Source organism: Anas acuta, chromosome 9, assembly GCF_963932015.1.
Source record: "Anas acuta chromosome 9, bAnaAcu1.1, whole genome shotgun sequence".
Taxonomy (NCBI): Eukaryota; Metazoa; Chordata; class Aves; order Anseriformes; family Anatidae; genus Anas; species Anas acuta.
In genome coordinates this window covers 19,868,903-19,893,912 of record NC_088987.1, presented here as the reverse complement: position 1 = coordinate 19,893,912, position 25,010 = coordinate 19,868,903, and the positions used below count along the sequence as shown (strand labels likewise).

Below are 25,010 nucleotides of genomic sequence, written 5' to 3'. Positions count from 1 at the left end.
ACCATGGTGGGGAGGCTGTGCTGGCAGCGCAGCAGGAGGAGGTGACAGCCAGCGAGCAGCGCGCTGGGGATGACACAGTCCTGTGGGCTCCAGGTGCCAGGCAAGGGCTTGGGGAAAGGCGCGGGCAGGCGCGGGGAGCTCACCAGGCAGTGCACGTGGGCGCAGACCCCGTCCACCTGCAACATCGGCCCGCAGCCATCCAAGCTGGTGTCCGAGCGGTGGCACAGCACGCACTCTGGGGGAGGCAGGGCGGCAGCCATGGATGAGAGCATCCCCCCACTGAGCACCTGGCAGGTGTCCCCGAGGGACGCCCGCAAGGGCCTGCTCGGGGGCTCCTGGCAGGGCGTCCCCGGGTGTCCACAGCCCAAGCGGCTCTGCACAGCCCCAGGGGGTGCTCAGGGCCCTCCACCTCCAGGGAGCTGCTGGGGCATCTGCTCTCACCGTCCTCCTGTGCCTCAGGGGCCTTCTCCTCCTCTCCGGCAGCCATGCTGCGCAGCAACTCCTCGCCTCGCCTGGCCTCGCCTCGCTGCCAGGAGCTGCTGCCTCCACGCCTGGCGCTCACCAGAGACGCAAAGTCCCCCCCAGACTCGCCTGTGTCACTGGTGTCATAGTGCTCCCTCCGTGTCACTAGGAGACCATGGAGTGGTGGATGATGCGGCAGGGCCCAGGAGCTCCCCCAGCCTCACAGACACCCCCTGGGCTTCCAAGCCCACGGTGCAGCCTCTTCATCCCCGTGAATGGCCGTGGTGGCTTGGCCTAGGCTGGCGGCCAGGTGCCCACCCAGCTGCTGTCTCGTTCCCTCCTCAGCTGGGGAAGGGAGAGAAAATTCGAGGGAGAAACCCTCGTGGCTTGTGAGGAGGGCACAGGGAGATGGCTCACGGGCTGCAGGAGAAGCAGAGAAGTGAGAAACAAAGAAACAAAAGGAAACAACAACAACAACACCTTTCCCCCACCCATCCTCTTCCCCCTCTTCCCCCCGAGTGGCGTAGGAGAATGCGGGAATGGTGGCTGCGGTCAGTCTGTAGCACTTGGTCTCTGCCGCTGCTTCTCGGTCACTCTTGTCCCCTGCTCCAACGTGGGGTCCCTCCCACAGGTGCCGTCCTTCCCAAACTGATCCGGCGTGGGCTTCCCACAGGCAGCAGCTCCTCGAGAACTGCTCCAGTATGGCTCCGTCCCATAGGCTCCATCCCTCAGGAGCACACTGCTCCAGCCCGGGTCCCCCCCGGGCAGCAGCTCCCCCTCCATCCCCTGCTCTTGCATGGGCTCCTCTCCATGGGCTACAGGGCTGGCCCAGAATCTGCTCCGGCAGGGGTCTTGCACAGGCCACAGCCTCTGTCACTGCAGGGCCACCTGCTCCAGCGGGGGCTCCTCCACGGGCTGCAGCGTGGAGCCCTGCTCCACTGTGGTACTCCATGGGCTGCAGGGGGACAGCCTGCTGCACCAGGGGCCTCTCCACAGGCTGCAGGGGACTTGGGCTGCGTGCCTGGAGCACCTCTCCTCCTCTCTCCTTCTTCACTGATCTTGGCGCCTGCAAGGCTGTTTCTCACTCCTTTCCCTCTCCCAGCTGCTGTGTAGACATGTTTGTTTTGGTTGCTTGGTTGGTTTTTGTTTTTTTCCCCTGTCTTTAATACGCTCTCACAGAGTCGTTGCTTGTTGGCTTGGCTCTGGCCAGCAGCGGGGCCCTCATCTAACATGGGGCAGCTTCTAGAGCCTTCTCACAGAAGCCACCCCTACGGCCCCCTGCTACCCAAACCTTGCCACAGAAACCCACTAGAGATGCGAGGCTGGGACACGAAGTAGCAACAATGTCACGTCCAGGCCCAGTCCTGCCCAGCCTCTTCATGAATGATCCGCAGGGCGGAGCAGGCCGTGCCCTCAGCAAGTCTGCTGCTGATCCAAGCTGGGAGGAGATAGGGATGCACCAGAGGGTGGTGCTGCCCTCCAGAGGGCCCTGGGCAGGCCGGAGAAATGGCCTGGCAGGATCCTCCTGGAGTTGGCGCCAGGGAAGCTTGAAGCTGAGGCCCTGGGGAGGAAAGCTGGAGAGCCCGAGGCTTGTTGGAGTTGCCCCAGCTGGAGGCCTGGGTCCAGTTCTGGGCTCCCCAGGACAGGAGAGCCATGGGCCTACTGGAGGGAGCGCAGTGAATGGCAGCCAAGCTGGTGGCAAGACTGGAGCATCTGTCCTCTGGGGAGAGCTGGAGAGAGCCGTGAGTGCTCGTTGTGGAGAAGGCCTGTGGGGATCTGGCTGAAGGACCTCAATATGTGAAGAGAAGGTGCAAAGGAGATGGAGCCAGGCTCTTCTCAGTGGTGCCCAGTGTCCACATGGCTGCAGGTGGCCCTGCTTGAGCATGGGGGTTGGAGCAGGTGACCTGCAGAGGTGCCTTCCAAGCCCGAGCCCACTGTGTGTCCGGTGGTTTTGCAGGGACCTGAACCAAAGCGCGGCCATTCAGCCAGGCCCGAGCAGCGGGGCAGCTGTGAAGGAGGCTGCCAGGAGGCTGCCGTTCTGGATTTGCAAGGTCTTCTTGTATTGAAGCTTTTCCTCCGTTTTTCTTGCTTCCTCTTTCGTTTGAGGGAAGGAGGGACTGAATGGTTCCTGACAGACCTTTTCTGTCCTCTGCAGACGTCTCTGGTTTGATGCTTCCTTAATCGCTCCACTGATGTGTCGTGTTCTTGTCCCTTCCTTCTTTCTGGGCATCCTCTGCCTCCCTGTAGCATTCTCAAGGGTTAGTAGTGGTGGGAAGAGCAAGAAGAGCCTTTTCTGCAAAGACCTGTGCTTGCGATGGGGCTGGGCCTGGCACTTGTAGTCTTGTGAACCTGGTGTGTCTTCGTGGGTACCTGGCCCTTTCCTCTGCAGCTGGGAGTGCTTGGGGGTGGTCCTGAGCAAGGAAGGGGCTGTGGCCTCCTGTGTAGGGGAAGCTCCAGGCTGGCTGGTGACTGCAAGGGAGAGCTGAGGCGAGGCTGGCCTCCAGACCAAGCCAGGAGGTGTTGTGTCAGTATGGGAGGCGGGGAGGCTTATATTGATGAAGTACCTTCTATCTATCCTTCTATTTGCAGCCAGACCATTGCTGCAACTTGTTTGGCTTGAACTCTCTTTGCTGGAGCCCCTTCACAGGACACCGTATTTCAATCCATAATGCTGAAAGGAGAATATTGCTGTCTTTGGGTGGTAACTCTGCATAGAGCCTTCTTCCAAAGCGGAGGCTGAGCATCGGCTTCTGGTAGGAGAAGGTAGTTCGAGGCCACAACCACTTTTAAGTTATTCTTTAATAAATATATTCCTTTAATGATAGTAAAACCAAAAAAGTGTTGGGCTAAATGTTTGTGCTCCAGTCCTGATTTGGTTGGTCTGTCTCTGCCTTGACTCTTCTCAGAGTTGTTCGAGTGCCCACGTGCTGAGGCTCTGCTTCTGCTCAGCACAGCACTGGGGGTCAGCTTCCTGCTTGGTGGTCAGGTCTGCTTTGTTAAATAGCAGTGCCTCCTTTCTTCTTTTTTCTTTTTTGAGGGGTGGGTGTTTTGCGTGTATTTATGTCTTAGTCTGAGTGTCCAAGAAGCGATAATCATATAGACAAAAAACCAAAACCACTTTATTTGTACAGGCAAATGCAAGCGAGCCGCAGCACACTGTGCTCCCCCTGGGGCATCTGTCCCCAGGCCGGGATCAGGGCTGTGGCCGGCTGTAGGGGCTGTGGCGCTGGGGCAGCACCCTGCCACGGCCGGCTCTCCTCTCCGGTGGTGAGGGTGAGGAGCTGGGAGCTGCAAGGGGAGGCAGGAAGGTCAGCGGATCTGCCCAGCCTGCCTGGCCTGCAGAGGGCACGGAGGGTTCTGCCGCCCCGAGCCTGAGCACGCCGTGCCCCTTACCAGTGCCAGTGCCCGGGCCAGCGCAGCCAGCGCACTCCCACTGCTGCGTGGTGTCCCCAAGGCCGGAGCATCGGCGGTGGGTCCCGCTGGCGGCACAGGAGGAGCAGAGCAGCAGCTGCCAGGGCCTGGGGAAGAAGTTGTGCTGGTGAGCACGCAGAGCCCAGCAGGCAGTGGCGCCACAAAGGCCCCCAAGGCTCCAGAACCATTGCTCACGGTGCCCCAGCAGAGGGGAAGGTGCCTGGGCAGAGCCCCAGCAGCCACTGCACGGCTTGCTGGAGATGTGGCTCACAGCCCCCAGCAGCCGGGGAGCTGCTGCTGTGGATGCTCACCCTTCCTCTTGCCACTGCTCGCGGCCTCCCCTGTACAGGCACTGCCTGGCATCGCAGCGGCCATACAGCTGTGGCAGTGCCGGCTCCTCCTCCTCGTCTTGCTCCCAAGCCGGCTTTCTTCAAGAGAAAGTAGGAAAGAAAGGTCACGAGCTCCTGGGGCACTCACTCAGCAAGTGTCAGTGATGATGCTGGGACAGGGCTCAGGGGCATCCCTGGCAGCAGGCCAGCATCCTCCTGTCCCCCAGGCAGGCAGCCCCTTTTGTTGGGGACAGTCTGCCTGGAGGGATTAGGGCCTGGGGCTGTGCCCTCTCCTGCCTTGAGTGGGGTGGGAAGGAAGGAAGGAAAAAAGGAAGGAAGGAAGGAAGGAACGCACTTGTTGGGCACGCGGATTCCCATCTGCAGCATCTCAGGGAGAAAGCGCTCCCGGTCCCGGCAGTGAGGACACGCAAAGTGCCTGAGGCCCGCCCGAAGTGCCTGTCCCTGTGGAAGAGAGACTCCCCGTGTGAGCAGGACGCCGCTGCGGGCGCATGGTGTCCCTGCAGGCTGGCAGAGGGAAGGGCCTCCTACCTGGATGCAGCCCCGGTGGAACCAGGCGTGCTTGCAGGAGGGGCACACCATGGTGGTGTAGGAGAGGCTGTCCTCCACCACCTCCATGCAGATGATGCACGTGGTGTGCCCCTCCTGCAGCGTCTCCACGCTCTGCTGCGGGCGGTGCTCCCAGCAGAAGGAGCTGCGTGAGGACGGAAGAGTTGAGTGAGGCCAGGGACCACGCGTGCCACACCGGGGACTCTGCCTGCAGGGCGCAGGCTGAGGGGGCTGCAGCCCAAGCTAGGGCAGCTCGTACCTGTAGTCCCCAAAGAACTGCGAGATGCAGCCCCGCTGGGAGCTGCAGGGCAGGTGGAAGCGGCGCGAGCACCGCTTCTGCCAGCAGGCGACGGTGGCCCCCTTCTTGCGGCAGACGCAGCAGCGCTGCAAAGAGCACAGCAGCCCCGTCAGGTACGTGGCCGGGGCCACTGGCACTTGCCCGGAGCTTGTCCTCGAGGATTTCTTTGCCAGGGCTTGGGCTCAGCTGCCACAAGCCTCGTCTGCTCCAAAAAAGCCCTCACCTTGCGAGCTGCCCGACCCGCTACCCGCCTGATATCCGCGCAGAGGAATCCGAAGATTCCTTCCCCTTCAGCGCCTCGCTGGTACAGGCCCTGGGCTGGAAACTGGAAGACAGCAAAGCCCCGCAGCTGCTCAGGGCAAGGAGATAGGGACCATGGTGGGGAGGCTGTGCTGGCAGCGCAGCAGGAGGAGGTGACAGCCAGCGAGCAGCGCGCTGGGGATGACACAGTCCTGTGGGCTCCAGGTGCCAGGCAAGGGCTTGGGGAAAGGCGCGGGCAGGCGCGGGGAGCTCACCAGGCAGTGCACGTGGGCGCAGACCCCGTCCACCTGCAACATCGGCCCGCAGCCATCCAAGCTGGTGTCCGAGCGGTGGCACAGCACGCACTCTGGGGGAGGCAGGGCGGCAGCCATGGATGAGAGCATCCCCCCACTGAGCACCTGGCAGGTGTCCCCGAGGGACGCCCGCAAGGGCCTGCTCGGGGGCTCCTGGCAGGGCGTCCCCGGGTGTCCACAGCCCAAGCGGCTCTGCACAGCCCCAGGGGGTGCTCAGGGCCCTCCACCTCCAGGGAGCTGCTGGGGCATCTGCTCTCACCGTCCTCCTGTGCCTCAGGGGCCTTCTCCTCCTCTCCGGCAGCCATGCTGCGCAGCAACTCCTCGCCTCGCCTGGCCTCGCCTCGCTGCCAGGAGCTGCTGCCTCCACGCCTGGCGCTCACCAGAGACGCAAAGTCCCCCCCAGACTCGCCTGTGTCACTGGTGTCATAGTGCTCCCTCCGTGTCACTAGGAGACCATGGAGTGGTGGATGATGCGGCAGGGCCCAGGAGCTCCCCCAGCCTCACAGACACCCCCTGGGCTTCCAAGCCCACGGTGCAGCCTCTTCATCCCCGTGAATGGCCGTGGTGGCTTGGCCTAGGCTGGCGGCCAGGTGCCCACCCAGCTGCTGTCTCGTTCCCTCCTCAGCTGGGGAAGGGAGAGAAAATTCGAGGGAGAAACCCTCGTGGCTTGTGAGGAGGGCACAGGGAGATGGCTCACGGGCTGCAGGAGAAGCAGAGAAGTGAGAAACAAAGAAACAAAAGGAAACAACAACAACAACACCTTTCCCCCACCCATCCTCTTCCCCCTCTTCCCCCCGAGTGGCGTAGGAGAATGCGGGAATGGTGGCTGCGGTCAGTCTGTAGCACTTGGTCTCTGCCGCTGCTTCTCGGTCACTCTTGTCCCCTGCTCCAACGTGGGGTCCCTCCCACAGGTGCCGTCCTTCCCAAACTGATCCGGCGTGGGCTTCCCACAGGCAGCAGCTCCTCGAGAACTGCTCCAGTATGGCTCCGTCCCACAGGCTCCATCCCTCAGGAGCACACTGCTCCAGCCCGGGTCCCCCCCGGGCAGCAGCTCCCCCTCCATCCCCTGCTCTTGCATGGGCTCCTCTCCATGGGCTACAGGGCTGGCCCAGAATCTGCTCCGGCAGGGGTCTTGCACAGGCCACAGCCTCTGTCACTGCAGGGCCACCTGCTCCAGCGGGGGCTCCTCCACGGGCTGCAGCGTGGAGCCCTGCTCCACTGTGGTACTCCATGGGCTGCAGGGGGACAGCCTGCTGCACCAGGGGCCTCTCCACAGGCTGCAGGGGACTTGGGCTGCGTGCCTGGAGCACCTCTCCTCCTCTCTCCTTCTTCACTGATCTTGGCGCCTGCAAGGCTGTTTCTCACTCCTTTCCCTCTCCCAGCTGCTGTGTAGACATGTTTGTTTTGGTTGCTTGGTTGGTTTTTGTTTTTTTCCCCTGTCTTTAATACGCTCTCACAGAGTCGTTGCTTGTTGGCTTGGCTCTGGCCAGCAGCGGGGCCCTCATCTAACATGGGGCAGCTTCTAGAGCCTTCTCACAGAAGCCACCCCTACGGCCCCCTGCTACCCAAACCTTGCCACAGAAACCCACTAGAGATGCGAGGCTGGGACACGAAGTAGCAACAATGTCACGTCCAGGCCCAGTCCTGCCCAGCCTCTTCATGAATGATCCGCAGGGCGGAGCAGGCCGTGCCCTCAGCAAGTCTGCTGCTGATCCAAGCTGGGAGGAGATAGGGATGCACCAGAGGGTGGTGCTGCCCTCCAGAGGGCCCTGGGCAGGCCGGAGAAATGGCCTGGCAGGATCCTCCTGGAGTTGGCGCCAGGGAAGCTTGAAGCTGAGGCCCTGGGGAGGAAAGCTGGAGAGCCCGAGGCTTGTTGGAGTTGCCCCAGCTGGAGGCCTGGGTCCAGTTCTGGGCTCCCCAGGACAGGAGAGCCATGGGCCTACTGGAGGGAGCGCAGTGAATGGCAGCCAAGCTGGTGGCAAGACTGGAGCATCTGTCCTCTGGGGAGAGCTGGAGAGAGCCGTGAGTGCTCGTTGTGGAGAAGGCCTGTGGGGATCTGGCTGAAGGACCTCAATATGTGAAGAGAAGGTGCAAAGGAGATGGAGCCAGGCTCTTCTCAGTGGTGCCCAGTGTCCACATGGCTGCAGGTGGCCCTGCTTGAGCATGGGGGTTGGAGCAGGTGACCTGCAGAGGTGCCTTCCAAGCCCGAGCCCACTGTGTGTCCGGTGGTTTTGCAGGGACCTGAACCAAAGCGCGGCCATTCAGCCAGGCCCGAGCAGCGGGGCAGCTGTGAAGGAGGCTGCCAGGAGGCTGCCGTTCTGGATTTGCAAGGTCTTCTTGTATTGAAGCTTTTCCTCCGTTTTTCTTGCTTCCTCTTTCGTTTGAGGGAAGGAGGGACTGAATGGTTCCTGACAGACCTTTTCTGTCCTCTGCAGACGTCTCTGGTTTGATGCTTCCTTAATCGCTCCACTGATGTGTCGTGTTCTTGTCCCTTCCTTCTTTCTGGGCATCCTCTGCCTCCCTGTAGCATTCTCAAGGGTTAGTAGTGGTGGGAAGAGCAAGAAGAGCCTTTTCTGCAAAGACCTGTGCTTGCGATGGGGCTGGGCCTGGCACTTGTAGTCTTGTGAACCTGGTGTGTCTTCGTGGGTACCTGGCCCTTTCCTCTGCAGCTGGGAGTGCTTGGGGGTGGTCCTGAGCAAGGAAGGGGCTGTGGCCTCCTGTGTAGGGGAAGCTCCAGGCTGGCTGGTGACTGCAAGGGAGAGCTGAGGCGAGGCTGGCCTCCAGACCAAGCCAGGAGGTGTTGTGTCAGTATGGGAGGCGGGGAGGCTTATATTGATGAAGTACCTTCTATCTATCCTTCTATTTGCAGCCAGACCATTGCTGCAACTTGTTTGGCTTGAACTCTCTTTGCTGGAGCCCCTTCACAGGACACCGTATTTCAATCCATAATGCTGAAAGGAGAATATTGCTGTCTTTGGGTGGTAACTCTGCATAGAGCCTTCTTCCAAAGCGGAGGCTGAGCATCGGCTTCTGGTAGGAGAAGGTAGTTCGAGGCCACAACCACTTTTAAGTTATTCTTTAATAAATATATTCCTTTAATGATAGTAAAACCAAAAAAGTGTTGGGCTAAATGTTTGTGCTCCAGTCCTGATTTGGTTGGTCTGTCTCTGCCTTGACTCTTCTCAGAGTTGTTCGAGTGCCCACGTGCTGAGGCTCTGCTTCTGCTCAGCACAGCACTGGGGGTCAGCTTCCTGCTTGGTGGTCAGGTCTGCTTTGTTAAATAGCAGTGCCTCCTTTCTTCTTTTTTCTTTTTTGAGGGGTGGGTGTTTTGCGTGTATTTATGTCTTAGTCTGAGTGTCCAAGAAGCGATAATCATATAGACAAAAAACCAAAACCACTTTATTTGTACAGGCAAATGCAAGCGAGCCGCAGCACACTGTGCTCCCCCTGGGGCATCTGTCCCCAGGCCGGGATCAGGGCTGTGGCCGGCTGTAGGGGCTGTGGCGCTGGGGCAGCACCCTGCCACGGCCGGCTCTCCTCTCCGGTGGTGAGGGTGAGGAGCTGGGAGCTGCAAGGGGAGGCAGGAAGGTCAGCGGATCTGCCCAGCCTGCCTGGCCTGCAGAGGGCACGGAGGGTTCTGCCGCCCCGAGCCTGAGCACGCCGTGCCCCTTACCAGTGCCAGTGCCCGGGCCAGCGCAGCCAGCGCACTCCCACTGCTGCGTGGTGTCCCCAAGGCCGGAGCATCGGCGGTGGGTCCCGCTGGCGGCACAGGAGGAGCAGAGCAGCAGCTGCCAGGGCCTGGGGAAGAAGTTGTGCTGGTGAGCACGCAGAGCCCAGCAGGCAGTGGCGCCACAAAGGCCCCCAAGGCTCCAGAACCATTGCTCACGGTGCCCCAGCAGAGGGGAAGGTGCCTGGGCAGAGCCCCAGCAGCCACTGCACGGCTTGCTGGAGATGTGGCTCACAGCCCCCAGCAGCCGGGGAGCTGCTGCTGTGGATGCTCACCCTTCCTCTTGCCACTGCTCGCGGCCTCCCCTGTACAGGCACTGCCTGGCATCGCAGCGGCCATACAGCTGTGGCAGTGCCGGCTCGTCCTCCTCGTCTTGCTCCCAAGCCGGCTTTCTTCAAGAGAAAGTAGGAAAGAAAGGTCACGAGCTCCTGGGGCACTCACTCAGCAAGTGTCAGTGATGATGCTGGGACAGGGCTCAGGGGCATCCCTGGCAGCAGGCCAGCATCCTCCTGTCCCCCAGGCAGGCAGCCCCTTTTGTTGGGGACAGTCTGCCTGGAGGGATTAGGGCCTGGGGCTGTGCCCTCTCCTGCCTTGAGTGGGGTGGGAAGGAAGGAAGGAAAAAAGGAAGGAAGGAAGGAAGGAACGCACTTGTTGGGCACGCGGATTCCCATCTGCAGCATCTCAGGGAGAAAGCGCTCCCGGTCCCGGCAGTGAGGACACGCAAAGTGCCTGAGGCCCGCCCGAAGCGCCTGTCCCTGTGGAAGAGAGACTCCCCGTGTGAGCAGGACGCCGCTGCGGGCGCATGGTGTCCCTGCGGGCTGGCAGAGGGAAGGGCCTCCTACCTGGATGCAGCCCCGGTGGAACCAGGCGTGCTTGCAGGAGGGGCACACCATGGTGGTGTAGGAGAGGCTGTCCTCCACCACCTCCATGCAGATGATGCACGTGGTGTGCCCCTCCTGCAGTGTCTCCACGCTCTGCTGCGGGCGGTGCTCCCAGCAGAAGGAGCTGCGTGAGGACGGAAGAGTTGAGTGAGGCCAGGGACCACGCGTGCCACACCGGGGACTCTGCCTGCAGGGCGCAGGCTGAGGGGGCTGCAGCCCAAGCTAGGGCAGCTCGTACCTGTAGTCCCCAAAGAACTGCGAGATGCAGCCCCGCTGGGAGCTGCAGGGCAGGTGGAAGCGGCGCGAGCACCGCTTCTGCCAGCAGGCGACGGTGGCCCCCTTCTTGCGGCAGACGCAGCAGCGCTGCAAAGAGCACAGCAGCCCCGTCAGGTACGTGGCCGGGGCCACTGGCACTTGCCCGGAGCTTGTCCTCGAGGATTTCTTTGCCAGGGCTTGGGCTCAGCTGCCACAAGCCTCGTCTGCTCCAAAAAAGCCCTCACCTTGCGAGCTGCCCGACCCGCTACCCGCCTGATATCCGCGCAGAGGAATCCGAAGATTCCTTCCCCTTCAGCGCCTCGCTGGTACAGGCCCTGGGCTGGAAACTGGAAGACAGCAAAGCCCCGCAGCTGCTCAGGGCAAGGAGATAGGGACCATGGTGGGGAGGCTGTGCTGGCAGCGCAGCAGGAGGAGGTGACAGCCAGCGAGCAGCGCGCTGGGGATGACACAGTCCTGTGGGCTCCAGGTGCCAGGCAAGGGCTTGGGGAAAGGCGCGGGCAGCCGCGGGGAGCTCACCAGGCAGTGCACGTGGGCGCAGACCCCGTCCACCTGCAACATCGGCCCGCAGCCATCCAAGCTGGTGTCCGAGCGGTGGCACAGCACGCACTCTGGGGGAGGCAGGGCGGCAGCCATGGATGAGAGCATCCCCCCACTGAGCACCTGGCAGGTGTCCCCGAGGGACGCCCGCAAGGGCCTGCTCGGGGGCTCCTGGCAGGGCGTCCCCGGGTGTCCACAGCCCAAGCGGCTCTGCACAGCCCCAGGGGGTGCTCAGGGCCCTCCACCTCCAGGGAGCTGCTGGGGCATCTGCTCTCACCGTCCTCCTGTGCCTCAGGGGCCTTCTCCTCCTCTCCGGCAGCCATGCTGCGCAGCAACTCCTCGCCTCGCCTGGCCTCGCCTCGCTGCCAGGAGCTGCTGCCTCCACGCCTGGCGCTCACCAGAGACGCAAAGTCCCCCCCAGACTCGCCTGTGTCACTGGTGTCATAGTGCTCCCTCCGTGTCACTAGGAGACCATGGAGTGGTGGATGATGCGGCAGGGCCCAGGAGCTCCCCCAGCCTCACAGACACCCCCTGGGCTTCCAAGCCCACGGTGCAGCCTCTTCATCCCCGTGAATGGCCGTGGTGGCTTGGCCTAGGCTGGCGGCCAGGTGCCCACCCAGCTGCTGTCTCGTTCCCTCCTCAGCTGGGGAAGGGAGAGAAAATTCGAGGGAGAAACCCTCGTGGCTTGTGAGGAGGGCACAGGGAGATGGCTCACGGGCTGCAGGAGAAGCAGAGAAGTGAGAAACAAAGAAACAAAAGGAAACAACAACAACAACAACAACACCTTTCCCCCACCCATCCTCTTCCCCCTCTTCCCCCCGAGTGGCGTAGGAGAATGCGGGAATGGTGGCTGCGGTCAGTCTGTAGCGCTTGGTCTCTGCCGCTGCTTCTCGGTCACTCTTGTCCCCTGCTCCAACGTGGGGTCCCTCCCACAGGTGCCGTCCTTCCCAAACTGATCCGGCGTGGGCTTCCCACAGGCAGCAGCTCCTCAAGAACTGCTCCAGTATGGCTCCGTCCCACAGGCTCCATCCCTCAGGAGCACACTGCTCCAGCCCGGGTCCCCCCCGGGCAGCAGCTCCCCCTCCATCCCCTGCTCTTGCATGGGCTCCTCTCCACGGGCTACAGGGCTGGCCCAGAATCTGCTCCGGCAGGGGTCTTGCACAGGCCACAGCCTCTGTCACTGCAGGGCCACCTGCTCCAGCGGGGGCTCCTCCACGGGCTGCAGCGTGGAGCCCTGCTCCACTGTGGTACTCCATGGGCTGCAGGGGGACAGCCTGCTGCACCAGGGGCCTCTCCACAGGCTGCAGGGGACTTGGGCTGCGTGCCTGGAGCACCTCTCCTCCTCTCTCCTTCTTCACTGATCTTGGCGCCTGCAAGACTGTTTCTCACTCCTTTCCCTCTCCCAGCTGCTGTGTAGACATGTTTGTTTTGGTTGCTTGGTTGGTTTTTGTTTTTTTCCCCTGTCTTTAATACGCTCTCACAGAGTCGTTGCTTGTTGGCTTGGCTCTGGCCAGCAGCGGGGCCCTCATCTAACATGGGGCAGCTTCTAGAGCCTTCTCACAGAAGCCACCCCTACGGCCCCCTGCTACCCAAACCTTGCCACAGAAACCCACTAGAGATGCGAGGCTGGGACACGAAGTAGCAACAATGTCACGTCCAGGCCCAGTCCTGCCCAGCCTCTTCATGAATGATCCGCAGGGCGGAGCAGGCCGTGCCCTCAGCAAGTCTGCTGCTGATCCAAGCTGGGAGGAGATAGGGATGCACCAGAGGGTGGTGCTGCCCTCCAGAGGGCCCTGGGCAGGCCGGAGAAATGGCCTGGCAGGATCCTCCTGGAGTTGGCGCCAGGGAAGCTTGAAGCTGAGGCCCTGGGGAGGAAAGCTGGAGAGCCCGAGGCTTGTTGGAGTTGCCCCAGCTGGAGGCCTGGGTCCAGTTCTGGGCTCCCCAGGACAGGAGAGCCATGGGCCTACTGGAGGGAGCGCAGTGAATGGCAGCCAAGCTGGTGGCAGGACTGGAGCATCTGTCCTCTGGGGAGAGCTGGAGAGAGCCGTGAGTGCTCGTTGTGGAGAAGGCCTGTGGGGATCTGGCTGAAGGACCTCAATATGTGAAGAGAAGGTGCAAAGGAGATGGAGCCAGGCTCTTCTCAGTGGTGCCCAGTGTCCACATGGCTGCAGGTGGCCCTGCTTGAGCATGGGGGTTGGAGCAGGTGACCTGCAGAGGTGCCTTCCAAGCCCGAGCCCACTGTGTGTCCGGTGGTTTTGCAGGGACCTGAACCAAAGCGCGGCCATTCAGCCAGGCCCGAGCAGCGGGGCAGCTGTGAAGGAGGCTGCCAGGAGGCTGCCGTTCTGGATTTGCAAGGTCTTCTTGTATTGAAGCTTTTCCTCCGTTTTTCTTGCTTCCTCTTTCGTTTGAGGGAAGGAGGGACTGAATGGTTCCTGACAGACCTTTTCTGTCCTCTGCAGACGTCTCTGGTTTGATGCTTCCTTAATCGCTCCACTGATGTGTCGTGTTCTTGTCCCTTCCTTCTTTCTGGGCATCCTCTGCCTCCCTGTAGCATTCTCAAGGGTTAGTAGTGGTGGGAAGAGCAAGAAGAGCCTTTTCTGCAAAGACCTGTGCTTGCGATGGGGCTGGGCCTGGCACTTGTAGTCTTGTGAACCTGGTGTGTCTTCGTGGGCACCTGGCCCTTTCCTCTGCAGCTGGGAGTGCTTGGGGGTGGTCCTGAGCAAGGAAGGGGCTGTGGCCTCCTGTGTAGGGGAAGCTCCAGGCTGGCTGGTGACTGCAAGGGAGAGCTGAGGCGAGGCTGGCCTCCAGACCAAGCCAGGAGGTGTTGTGTCAGTATGGGAGGCGGGGAGGCTTATATTGATGAAGTACCTTCTATCTATCCTTCTATTTGCAGCCAGACCATTGCTGCAACTTGTTTGGCTTGAACTCTCTTTGCTGGAGCCCCTTCACAGGACACCGTATTTCAATCCATAATGCTGAAAGGAGAATATTGCTGTCTTTGGGTGGTAACTCTGCATAGAGCCTTCTTCCAAAGCGGAGGCTGAGCATCGGCTTCTGGTAGGAGAAGGTAGTTCGAGGCCACAACCACTTTTAAGTTATTCTTTAATAAATATATTCCTTTAATGATAGTAAAACCAAAAAAGTGTTGGGCTAAATGTTTGTGCTCCAGTCCTGATTTGGTTGGTCTGTCTCTGCCTTGACTCTTCTCAGAGTTGTTCGAGTGCCCACGTGCTGAGGCTCTGCTTCTGCTCAGCACAGCACTGGGGGTCAGCTTCCTGCTTGGTGGTCAGGTCTGCTTTGTTAAATAGCAGTGCCTCCTTTCTTCTTTTTTCTTTTTTGAGGGGTGGGTGTTTTGCGTGTATTTATGTCTTAGTCTGAGTGTCCAAGAAGCGATAATCATATAGACAAAAAACCAAAACCACTTTATTTGTACAGGCAAATGCAAGCGAGCCGCAGCACACTGTGCTCCCCCTGGGGCATCTGTCCCCAGGCCGGGATCAGGGCTGTGGCCGGCTGTAGGGGCTGTGGCGCTGGGGCAGCACCCTGCCACGGCCGGCTCTCCTCTCCGGTGGTGAGGGTGAGGAGCTGGGAGCTGCAAGGGGAGGCAGGAAGGTCAGCGGATCTGCCCAGCCTGCCTGGCCTGCAGAGGGCACGGAGGGTTCTGCCGCCCCGAGCCTGAGCACGCCGTGCCCCTTACCAGTGCCAGTGCCCGGGCCAGCGCAGCCAGCGCACTCCCACTGCTGCGTGGTGTCCCCAAGGCCGGAGCATCGGCGGTGGGTCCCGCTGGCGGCACAGGAGGAGCAGAGCAGCAGCTGCCAGGGCCTGGGGAAGAAGTTGTGCTGGTGAGCACGCAGAGCCCAGCAGGCAGTGGCGCCACAAAGGCCCCCAAGGCTCCAGAACCATTGCTCACGGTGCCCCAGCAGAGGGGAAGGTGCCTGGGCAGAGCCCCAGCAGCCACTGCACGGCTTGCTGGAGATGTGGCTCACAGCCCCCAGCAGCCGGGGAGCTGCTGCTGTGGATGCTCACCCTTCCTCTTGCCACTGCTCGCGGCCTCCCCTGTACAGGCACTGCCTGGCATCGCAGCGGCCATACAGCTGTGGCAGTGCCGGCTCGTCCTCCTCGTCTTGCTCCCAAGCCGGCTTTCTTCAAGAGAAAGTAGGAAAGAAAGGTCACGAGCTCCTGGGGCACTCACTCAGCAAGTGTCAGTGATGATGCTGGGACAGGGCTCAGGGGCATCCCTGGCAGCAGGCCAGCATCCTCCTGTCCCCCAGGCAGGCAGCCCCTTTTGTTGGGGACAGTCTGCCTGGAGGGATTAGGGCCTGGGGCTGTGCCCTCTCCTGCCTTGAGTGGGGTGGGAAGGAAGGAAGGAAAAAAGGAAGGAAGGAAGGAAGGAACGCACTTGTTGGGCACGCGGATTCCCATCTGCAGCATCTCAGGGAGAAAGCGCTCCCGGTCCCGGCAGTGAGGACACGCAAAGTGCCTGAGGCCCGCCCGAAGCGCCTGTCCCTGTGGAAGAGAGACTCCCCGTGTGAGCAGGACGCCGCTGCGGGCGCATGGTGTCCCTGCGGGCTGGCAGAGGGAAGGGCCTCCTACCTGGATGCAGCCCCGGTGGAACCAGGCGTGCTTGCAGGAGGGGCACACCATGGTGGTGTAGGAGAGGCTGTCCTCCACCACCTCCATGCAGATGATGCACGTGGTGTGCCCCTCCTGCAGTGTCTCCACGCTCTGCTGCGGGCGGTGCTCCCAGCAGAAGGAGCTGCGTGAGGACGGAAGAGTTGAGTGAGGCCAGGGACCACGCGTGCCACACCGGGGACTCTGCCTGCAGGGCACAGGCTGAGGGGGCTGCAGCCCAAGCTAGGGCAGCTCGTACCTGTAGTCCCCAAAGAACTGCGAGATGCAGCCCCGCTGGGAGCTGCAGGGCAGGTGGAAGCGGCGCGAGCACCGCTTCTGCCAGCAGGCGACGGTGGCCCCCTTCTTGCGGCAGACGCAGCAGCGCTGCAAAGAGCACAGCAGCCCCGTCAGGTACGTGGCCGGGGCCACTGGCACTTGCCCGGAGCTTGTCCTCGAGGATTTCTTTGCCAGGGCTTGGGCTCAGCTGCCACAAGCCTCGTCTGCTCCAAAAAAGCCCTCACCTTGCGAGCTGCCCGACCCGCTACCCGCCTGATATCCGCGCAGAGGAATCCGAAGATTCCTTCCCCTTCAGCGCCTCGCTGGTACAGGCCCTGGGCTGGAAACTGGAAGACAGCAAAGCCCCGCAGCTGCTCAGGGCAAGGAGATAGGGACCATGGTGGGGAGGCTGTGCTGGCAGCGCAGCAGGAGGAGGTGACAGCCAGCGAGCAGCGCGCTGGGGATGACACAGTCCTGTGGGCTCCAGGTGCCAGGCAAGGGCTTGGGGAAAGGCGCGGGCAGCCGCGGGGAGCTCACCAGGCAGTGCACGTGGGCGCAGACCCCGTCCACCTGCAACATCGGCCCGCAGCCATCCAAGCTGGTGTCCGAGCGGTGGCACAGCACGCACTCTGGGGGAGGCAGGGCGGCAGCCATGGATGAGAGCATCCCCCCACTGAGCACCTGGCAGGTGTCCCCGAGGGACGCCCGCAAGGGCCTGCTCGGGGGCTCCTGGCAGGGCGTCCCCGGGTGTCCACAGCCCAAGCGGCTCTGCACAGCCCCAGGGGGTGCTCAGGGCCCTCCACCTCCAGGGAGCTGCTGGGGCATCTGCTCTCACCGTCCTCCTGTGCCTCAGGGGCCTTCTCCTCCTCTCCGGCAGCCATGCTGCGCAGCAACTCCTCGCCTCGCCTGGCCTCGCCTCGCTGCCAGGAGCTGCTGCCTCCACGCCTGGCGCTCACCAGAGACGCAAAGTCCCCCCCAGACTCGCCTGTGTCACTGGTGTCATAGTGCTCCCTCCGTGTCACTAGGAGACCATGGAGTGGTGGATGATGCGGCAGGGCCCAGGAGCTCCCCCAGCCTCACAGACACCCCCTGGGCTTCCAAGCCCACGGTGCAGCCTCTTCATCCCCGTGAATGGCCGTGGTGGCTTGGCCTAGGCTGGCGGCCAGGTGCCCACCCAGCTGCTGTCTCGTTCCCTCCTCAGCTGGGGAAGGGAGAGAAAATTCGAGGGAGAAACCCTCGTGGCTTGTGAGGAGGGCACAGGGAGATGGCTCACGGGCTGCAGGAGAAGCAGAGAAGTGAGAAACAAAGAAACAAAAGGAAACAACAACAACAACAACAACACCTTTCCCCCACCCATCCTCTTCCCCCTCTTCCCCCCGAGTGGCGTAGGAGAATGCGGGAATGGTGGCTGCGGTCAGTCTGTAGCGCTTGGTCTCTGCCGCTGCTTCTCGGTCACTCTTGTCCCCTGCTCCAACGTGGGGTCCCTCCCACAGGTGCCGTCCTTCCCAAACTGATCCGGCGTGGGCTTCCCACAGGCAGCAGCTCCTCAAGAACTGCTCCAGTATGGCTCCGTCCCACAGGCTCCATCCCTCAGGAGCACACTGCTCCAGCCCGGGTCCCCCCCGGGCAGCAGCTCCCCCTCCATCCCCTGCTCTTGCATGGGCTCCTCTCCACGGGCTACAGGGCTGGCCCAGAATCTGCTCCGGCAGGGGTCTTGCACAGGCCACAGCCTCTGTCACTGCAGGGCCACCTGCTCCAGCGGGGGCTCCTCCACGGGCTGCAGCGTGGAGCCCTGCTCCACTGTGGTACTCCATGGGCTGCAGGGGGACAGCCTGCTGCACCAGGGGCCTCTCCACAGGCTGCAGGGGACTTGGGCTGCGTGCCTGGAGCACCTCTCCTCCTCTCTCCTTCTTCACTGATCTTGGCGCCTGCAAGACTGTTTCTCACTCCTTTCCCTCTCCCAGCTGCTGTGTAGACATGTTTGTTTTGGTTGCTTGGTTGGTTTTTGTTTTTTTCCCCTGTCTTTAATACGCTCTCACAGAGTCGTTGCTTGTTGGCTTGGCTCTGGCCAGCAGCGGGGCCCTCATCTAACATGGGGCAGCTTCTAGAGCCTTCTCACAGAAGCCACCCCTACGGCCCCCTGCTACCCAAACCTTGCCACAGAAACCCACTAGAGATGCGAGGCTGGGACACGAAGTAGCAACAATGTCACGTCCAGGCCCAGTCCTGCCCAGCCTCTTCATGAATGATCCGCAGGGCGGAGCAGGCCGTGCCCTCAGCAAGTCTGCTGCTGATCCAAGCTGGGAGGAGATAGGGATGCACCAGAGGGTGGTGCTGCCCTCCAGAGGGCCCTGGGCAGGCCGGAGAAATGGCCTGGCAGGATCCTCCTGGAGTTGGCGCCAGGGAAGCTTGAAGCTGAGGCCCTGGGGAGGAAAGCTGGAGAGCCCGAGGCTTGTTGGAGTTGCCCCAGCTGGAGGCCTGGGTCCAGTTCTGGGCTCCCCAGGACAGGAGAGCCATGGGCCTACTGGAGGGAGCGCAGTGAATGGCAGCCAAGCTGGTGGCAGGACTGGAGCATCTGTCCTCTGGGGAGAGCTGGAGAGAGCCGTGAGTGCTCGTTGTGGAGAAGGCCTGTGGGGATCTGGCTGAAGGACCTCAATATGTGAAGAGAAGGTGCAAAGGAGATGGAGCCAGGCTCTTCTCAGTGGTGCCCAGTGTCCACATGGCTGCAGGTGGCCCTGCTTGAGCATGGGGGTTGGAGCAGGTGACCTGCAGAGGTGCCTTCCAAGCCCGAGCCCACTGTGTGTCCGGTGGTTTTGCAGGGACCTGAACCAAAGCGCGGCCATTCAGCCAGGCCCGAGCAGCGGGGCAGCTGTGAAGGAGGCTGCCAGGAGGCTGCCGTTCTGGATTTGCAAGGTCTTCTTGTATTGAAGCTTTTCCTCCGTTTTTCTTGCTTCCTCTTTCGTTTGAGGGAAGGAGGGACTGAATGGTTCCTGACAGACCTTTTCTGTCCTCTGCAGACGTCTCTGGTTTGATGCTTCCTTAATCGCTCCACTGATGTGTCGTGTTCTTGTCCCTTCCTTCTTTCTGGGCATCCTCTGCCTCCCTGTAGCATTCTCAAGGGTTAGTAGTGGTGGGAAGAGCAAGAAGAGCCTTTTCTGCAAAGACCTGTGCTTGCGATGGGGCTGGGCCTGGCACTTGTAGTCTTGTGAACCTGGTGTGTCTTCGTGGGCACCTGGCCCTTTCCTCTGCAGCTGGGAGTGCTTGGGGGTGGTCCTGAGCAAGGAAGGGGCTGTGGCCTCCTGTGTAGGGGAAGCTCCAGGCTGGCTGGTGACTGCAAGGGAGAGCTGAGGCGAGGCTGGCCTCCAGACCAAGCCAGGAGGTGTTGTGTCAGTATGGGAGGCGGGGAGGCTTATATTGATGAAGTACCTTCTATCTATCCTTCTATTTGCAGCCAGACCATTGCTGCAACTTGTTTGGCTTGAACTCTCTTTGCTGGAGCCCCTTCACAGGACACCGTATTTCAATCCATAATGCTGAAAGGAGAATATTGCTGTCTTTGGGTGGTAACTCTGCATAGAGCCTTCTTCCAAAGCGGAGGCTGAGCATCGGCTTCTGGTAGGAGAAGGTAGTTCGAGGCCACAACCACTTTTAAGTTATTCTTTAATAAATATATTCCTTTAATGATAGTAAAACCAAAAAAGTGTTGGGCTAAATGTTTGTGCTCCAGTCCTGATTTGGTTGGTCTGTCTCTGCCTTGACTCTTCTCAGAGTTGTTCGAGTGCCCACGTGCTGAGGCTCTGCTTCTGCTCAGCACAGCACTGGGGGTCAGCTTCCTGCTTGGTGGTCAGGTCTGCTTTGTTAAATAGCAGTGCCTCCTTTCTTCTTTTTTCTTTTTTGAGGGGTGGGTGTTTTGCGTGTATTTATGTCTTAGTCTGAGTGTCCAAGAAGCGATAATCATATAGACAAAAAACCAAAACCACTTTATTTGTACAGGCAAATGCAAGCGAGCCGCAGCACACTGTGCTCCCCCTGGGGCATCTGTCCCCAGGCCGGGATCAGGGCTGTGGCCGGCTGTAGGGGCTGTGGCGCTGGGGCAGCACCCTGCCACGGCCGGCTCTCCTCTCCGGTGGTGAGGGTGAGGAGCTGGGAGCTGCAAGGGGAGGCAGGAAGGTCAGCGGATCTGCCCAGCCTGCCTGGCCTGCAGAGGGCACAGAGGGCTCTGCCGCCCCGAGCCTGAGCACGCCGTGCCCCTTACCAGTGCCAGTGCCCGGGCCAGCGCAGCCAGCGCACTCCCACTGCTGCGTGGTGTCCCCAAGGCCGGAGCATCGGCGGTGGGTCCCGCTGGCGGCACAGGAGGAGCAGAGCAGCAGCTGCCAGGGCCTGGGGAAGAAGTTGTGCTGGTGAGCACGCAGAGCCCAGCAGGCAGTGGCGCCACAAAGGCCCCCAAGGCTCCAGAACCATTGCTCACGGTGCCCCAGCAGAGGGGAAGGTGCCTGGGCAGAGCCCCAGCAGCCACTGCACGGCTTGCTGGAGATGTGGCTCACAGCCCCCAGCAGCCGGGGAGCTGCTGCTGTGGATGCTCACCCTTCCTCTTGCCACTGCTCGCGGCCTCCCCTGTACAGGCACTGCCTGGCATCGCAGCGGCCATACAGCTGTGGCAGTGCCGGCTCCTCCTCCTCGTCTTGCTCCCAAGCCGGCTTTCTTCAAGAGAAAGTAGGAAAGAAAGGTCACGAGCTCCTGGGGCACTCACTCAGCAAGTGTCAGTGATGATGCTGGGACAGGGCTCAGGGGCATCCCTGGCAGCAGGCCAGCATCCTCCTGTCCCCCAGGCAGGCAGCCCCTTTTGTTGGGGACAGTCTGCCTGGAGGGATTAGGGCCTGGGGCTGTGCCCTCTCCTGCCTTGAGTGGGGTGGGAAGGAAGGAAGGAAAAAAGGAAGGAAGGAAGGAAGGAACGCACTTGTTGGGCACGCGGATTCCCATCTGCAGCATCTCAGGGAGAAAGCGCTCCCGGTCCCGGCAGTGAGGACACGCAAAGTGCCTGAGGCCCGCCCGAAGCGCCTGTCCCTGTGGAAGAGAGACTCCCCGTGTGAGCAGGACGCCGCTGCGGGCGCATGGTGTCCCTGCGGGCTGGCAGAGGGAAGGGCCTCCTACCTGGATGCAGCCCCGGTGGAACCAGGCGTGCTTGCAGGAGGGGCACACCATGGTGGTGTAGGAGAGGCTGTCCTCCACCACCTCCATGCAGATGATGCACGTGGTGTGCCCCTCCTGCAGCGTCTCCACGCTCTGCTGCGGGCGGTGCTCCCAGCAGAAGGAGCTGCGTGAGGACGGAAGAGTTGAGTGAGGCCAGGGACCACGCGTGCCACACCGGGGACTCTGCCTGCAGGGCGCAGGCTGAGGGGGCTGCAGCCCAAGCTAGGGCAGCTCGTACCTGTAGTCCCCAAAGAACTGCGAGATGCAGCCCCGCTGGGAGCTGCAGGGCAGGTGGAAGCGGCGCGAGCACCGCTTCTGCCAGCAGGCGACGGTGGCCCCCTTCTTGCGGCAGACGCAGCAGCGCTGCAAAGAGCACAGCAGCCCCGTCAGGTACGTGGCCGGGGCCACTGGCACTTGCCCGGAGCTTGTCCTCGAGGATTTCTTTGCCAGGGCTTGGGCTCAGCTGCCACAAGCCTCGTCTGCTCCAAAAAAGCCCTCACCTTGCGAGCTGCCCGACCCGCTACCCGCCTGATATCCGCGCAGAGGAATCCGAAGATTCCTTCCCCTTCAGCGCCTCGCTGGTACAGGCCCTGGGCTGGAAACTGGAAGACAGCAAAGCCCCGCAGCTGCTCAGGGCAAGGAGATAGGGACCATGGTGGGGAGGCTGTGCTGGCAGCGCAGCAGGAGGAGGTGACAGCCAGCGAGCAGCGCGCTGGGGATGACACAGTCCTGTGGGCTCCAGGTGCCAGGCAAGGGCTTGGGGAAAGGCGCGGGCAGGCGCGGGGAGCTCACCAGGCAGTGCACGTGGGCGCAGACCCCGTCCACCTGCAACATCGGCCCGCAGCCATCCAAGCTGGTGTCCGAGCGGTGGCACAGCACGCACTCTGGGGGAGGCAGGGCGGCAGCCATGGATGAGAGCATCCCCCCACTGAGCACCTGGCAGGTGTCCCCGAGGGACGCCCGCAAGGGCCTGCTCGGGGGCTCCTGGCAGGGCGTCCCCGGGTGTCCACAGCCCAAGCGGCTCTGCACAGCCCCAGGGGGTGCTCAGGGCCCTCCACCTCCAGGGAGCTGCTGGGGCATCTGCTCTCACCGTCCTCCTGTGCCTCAGGGGCCTTCTCCTCCTCTCCGGCAGCCATGCTGCGCAGCAACTCCTCGCCTCGCCTGGCCTCGCCTCGCTGCCAGGAGCTGCTGCCTCCACGCCTGGCGCTCACCAGAGACGCAAAGTCCCCCCCAGACTCGCCTGTGTCACTGGTGTCATAGTGCTCCCTCCGTGTCACTAGGAGACCATGGAGTGGTGGATGATGCGGCAGGGCCCAGGAGCTCCCCCAGCCTCACAGACACCCCCTGGGCTTCCAAGCCCACGGTGCAGCCTCTTCATCCCCATGAATGGCCGTGGTGGCTTGGCCTAGGCTGGCGGCCAGGTGCCCACCCAGCTGCTGTCTCGTTCCCTCCTCAGCTGGGGAAGGGAGAGAAAATTCGAGGGAGAAACTTCCTGAAGTTTCTTTAAGAGTTTCATGAACACAACATAAAACTACAAAAAGACTCTGCTTATTAAATTTGGGGAGAAGTTTATTGCTTACAGAGCTCCAGTGTAAATGTCACGGCTGTTACTAATTACAGTCAGGTGTAATTACACTATTGAAGATTAATGTAACTGTACGTTTCAATATATACAGCATAATGGAAACAGCGGCAGTAGATGCATACAATATGATGAAAACTTGATGTAACATGTCATCAATGGTTAATAATAATTTCATGCCTTTATGTAAGACTTCATATGTCCATACCATTGTACACACATCTAACTCATGAGTCTCCAAACATCCTAAGAAAAGAAACTGGATTAATATCCCAGGTGTGCCACTGTATTAGGATGTTGTCAACATGTGTTAGTAAATCTTCTTTTATTAGTAACTCCTTTTTCTTTTTCATTTTTATTCATCTTACCCTGGTATAGTTTTATATCTTTAAGTTTTCCAAAACATTAAATTCTAGGAGACACTAACCATTACTAGATTATGCTGTGTTGGTAATTTTCTCTCTCTCTCTCTCTCTTTTTTTTTTTTTCCTTAAGATATTGCTCTTAGGTTTTAACTAGAAGGGATTTAATGTTTTGGTGTTGTTCTTTCACCATGTGGCTTATTGAAATTACTTTACAGGATTATTTTCATAAGTGATCACATGCTGCTTCTAGGCCCAGGGTTATAAAACCCTGGTCTGCAGATTGCAAAGCCATTGCAAATGGTCTGCAAAGACAAATGTTCCACAGGACCTGCTTGTTACGGGTTTGATTATGGGAGGGCATAGTCATTTAGGAAGGACAGAGCTGTCAGAGGAAAATGTTAAGGCAGCACTTGGATAGTTAAGCTAATGCATTTTCTTTATTTGGTTTCCCATGATCAGATAACGTTTCCTTAGCTTCGCTAATGTTTGATAACTTGCTAAGGTATAGTAAATGCCTACCACTGTATGCCAGCTGTTGTGTGTGTGCATGTTTGTTTGTTTTTATGTTGCATCAATCTCTGTTGTAGACCTACCAAATCAATCTGTGAGACTTTCCTAGTACTCTTGCCATGGAAATAACATATTTGCTTCGATGCCCAGATTTGGCAGTTTCTTCAAGGTGTTTCTTTCCCTCATCTTCTTTACAGAAGACAGTCTTAATTATGCTCAACACACTTCATCTTTTTTCTTTTTTATTTGTAAGACAGAATCTGGCACTAAAGTCAGCATGAGGTAACTATTTCAGCGGAATTTTAGTTGAATTTTTGTTATTAGGTGAACATTCCGTTCAGAAACTGCCATGACTTGACTTTCTATTCAATTTTTCTCTGAGAAAGGTAGCTTTAATTTCCAGCTCCTACCATCTCATTTGTCAAGGTTGCTTATCTCCAGCAGGTGAAGAATAGCATGCCAGGCAGCATTTCTGTAGCATGTAGCTCAATGTACATTGCCTGCAACACAGGGAGGAGGAGGAGAACAATGTCTGTTGTACTTCATGTTCCTGATTATGGAGAGCAATGGGAGAAGCACCAACTAAACTGGAGGTGCTTTAGTCCAGTCTTCTGTCACTTGGCAGGTCCAGGTGTATCTTTTATCTGGTTTTATTATTACAACTTAAACTCCCTATTTTAATGATGTTCTTCTACCTAGATGAAATAAAACCTTTGCAAATTCCCACAAAAGCTATAATAGCCCTATTTCAAATGTATCATTTTGGTCTGTTTCTGGTGGCAATTTAGAACATATGTGAGGTCCTTTTATATTTCCCATCCTACCAACTGACAGGAATTAGTACAAGGTAGCCTTTTACTCTGTATTCTATTAACTGCTTTTGCTTTATTTCCTACCTCATTTTTTCTTGAGGTCTGTGATGTGCTCTGAGCCTCTCACACCTTACAGGAAAAGGATTTACAAAACTTTTTCCTCCATGAGAAAAATGGTATACTGCAGCTGCACTTCCCAGGCTTGTTAATAGATCTTTTTTATTGTCTTCTGTGCAAGTGCCTGAAAACTTTTGTCAGGCAATCCATAGTGATTGATTCTGGGGAAACAAAACACCGTTTCTTCCTGTTTTCAGTCTTCAGTCACGTTGTAGCTCTTGTTAAAGGCACAAAGCAGCCAGTCAGGTTGTTTTTTTTTTTTTCCCCAGCAATTCCAGAATTCCTGTGCTTCTTGTCTACGTACAGCTGTACAAAATAACTGGAAGTAACTTTCAGTTCTGGCCTTCATGACTAAAAAAGATATTTCAGAGACTGAAAGAAACGGCCTGTGATCTTAATGGAATTCATATAGGACATATAAGCCATAGCCCAGTTGATGGAGTTCCTGCAACTCTTTGTCTTCCACACTATTATTTTGATGTGTGCTCTAGTGCTATGTGGAATT

At 59.4% G+C, this 25,010-nt stretch overlaps 1 protein-coding gene across 2 annotated transcripts in view; it reads left to right on the top strand.

Annotated features, from left to right (window-relative positions):
• The first annotated feature begins 23,443 nt into the window (after positions 1 to 23,443).
• The window catches only part of SPSB4 (splA/ryanodine receptor domain and SOCS box containing 4), a 380,807-nt gene continuing 379,240 nt past the window's right edge, over positions 23,444 to 25,010 (top strand). The window contains exon 1 of one of the 2 annotated variants that reach the window (XM_068691540.1): positions 23,444 to 23,568. The gene's annotated coding sequence lies outside the window, so the exon portion shown is untranslated. The remainder of the gene's footprint in view (positions 23,569 to 25,010) is intronic. The other variant, XM_068691538.1, reaches the window with a different exon arrangement.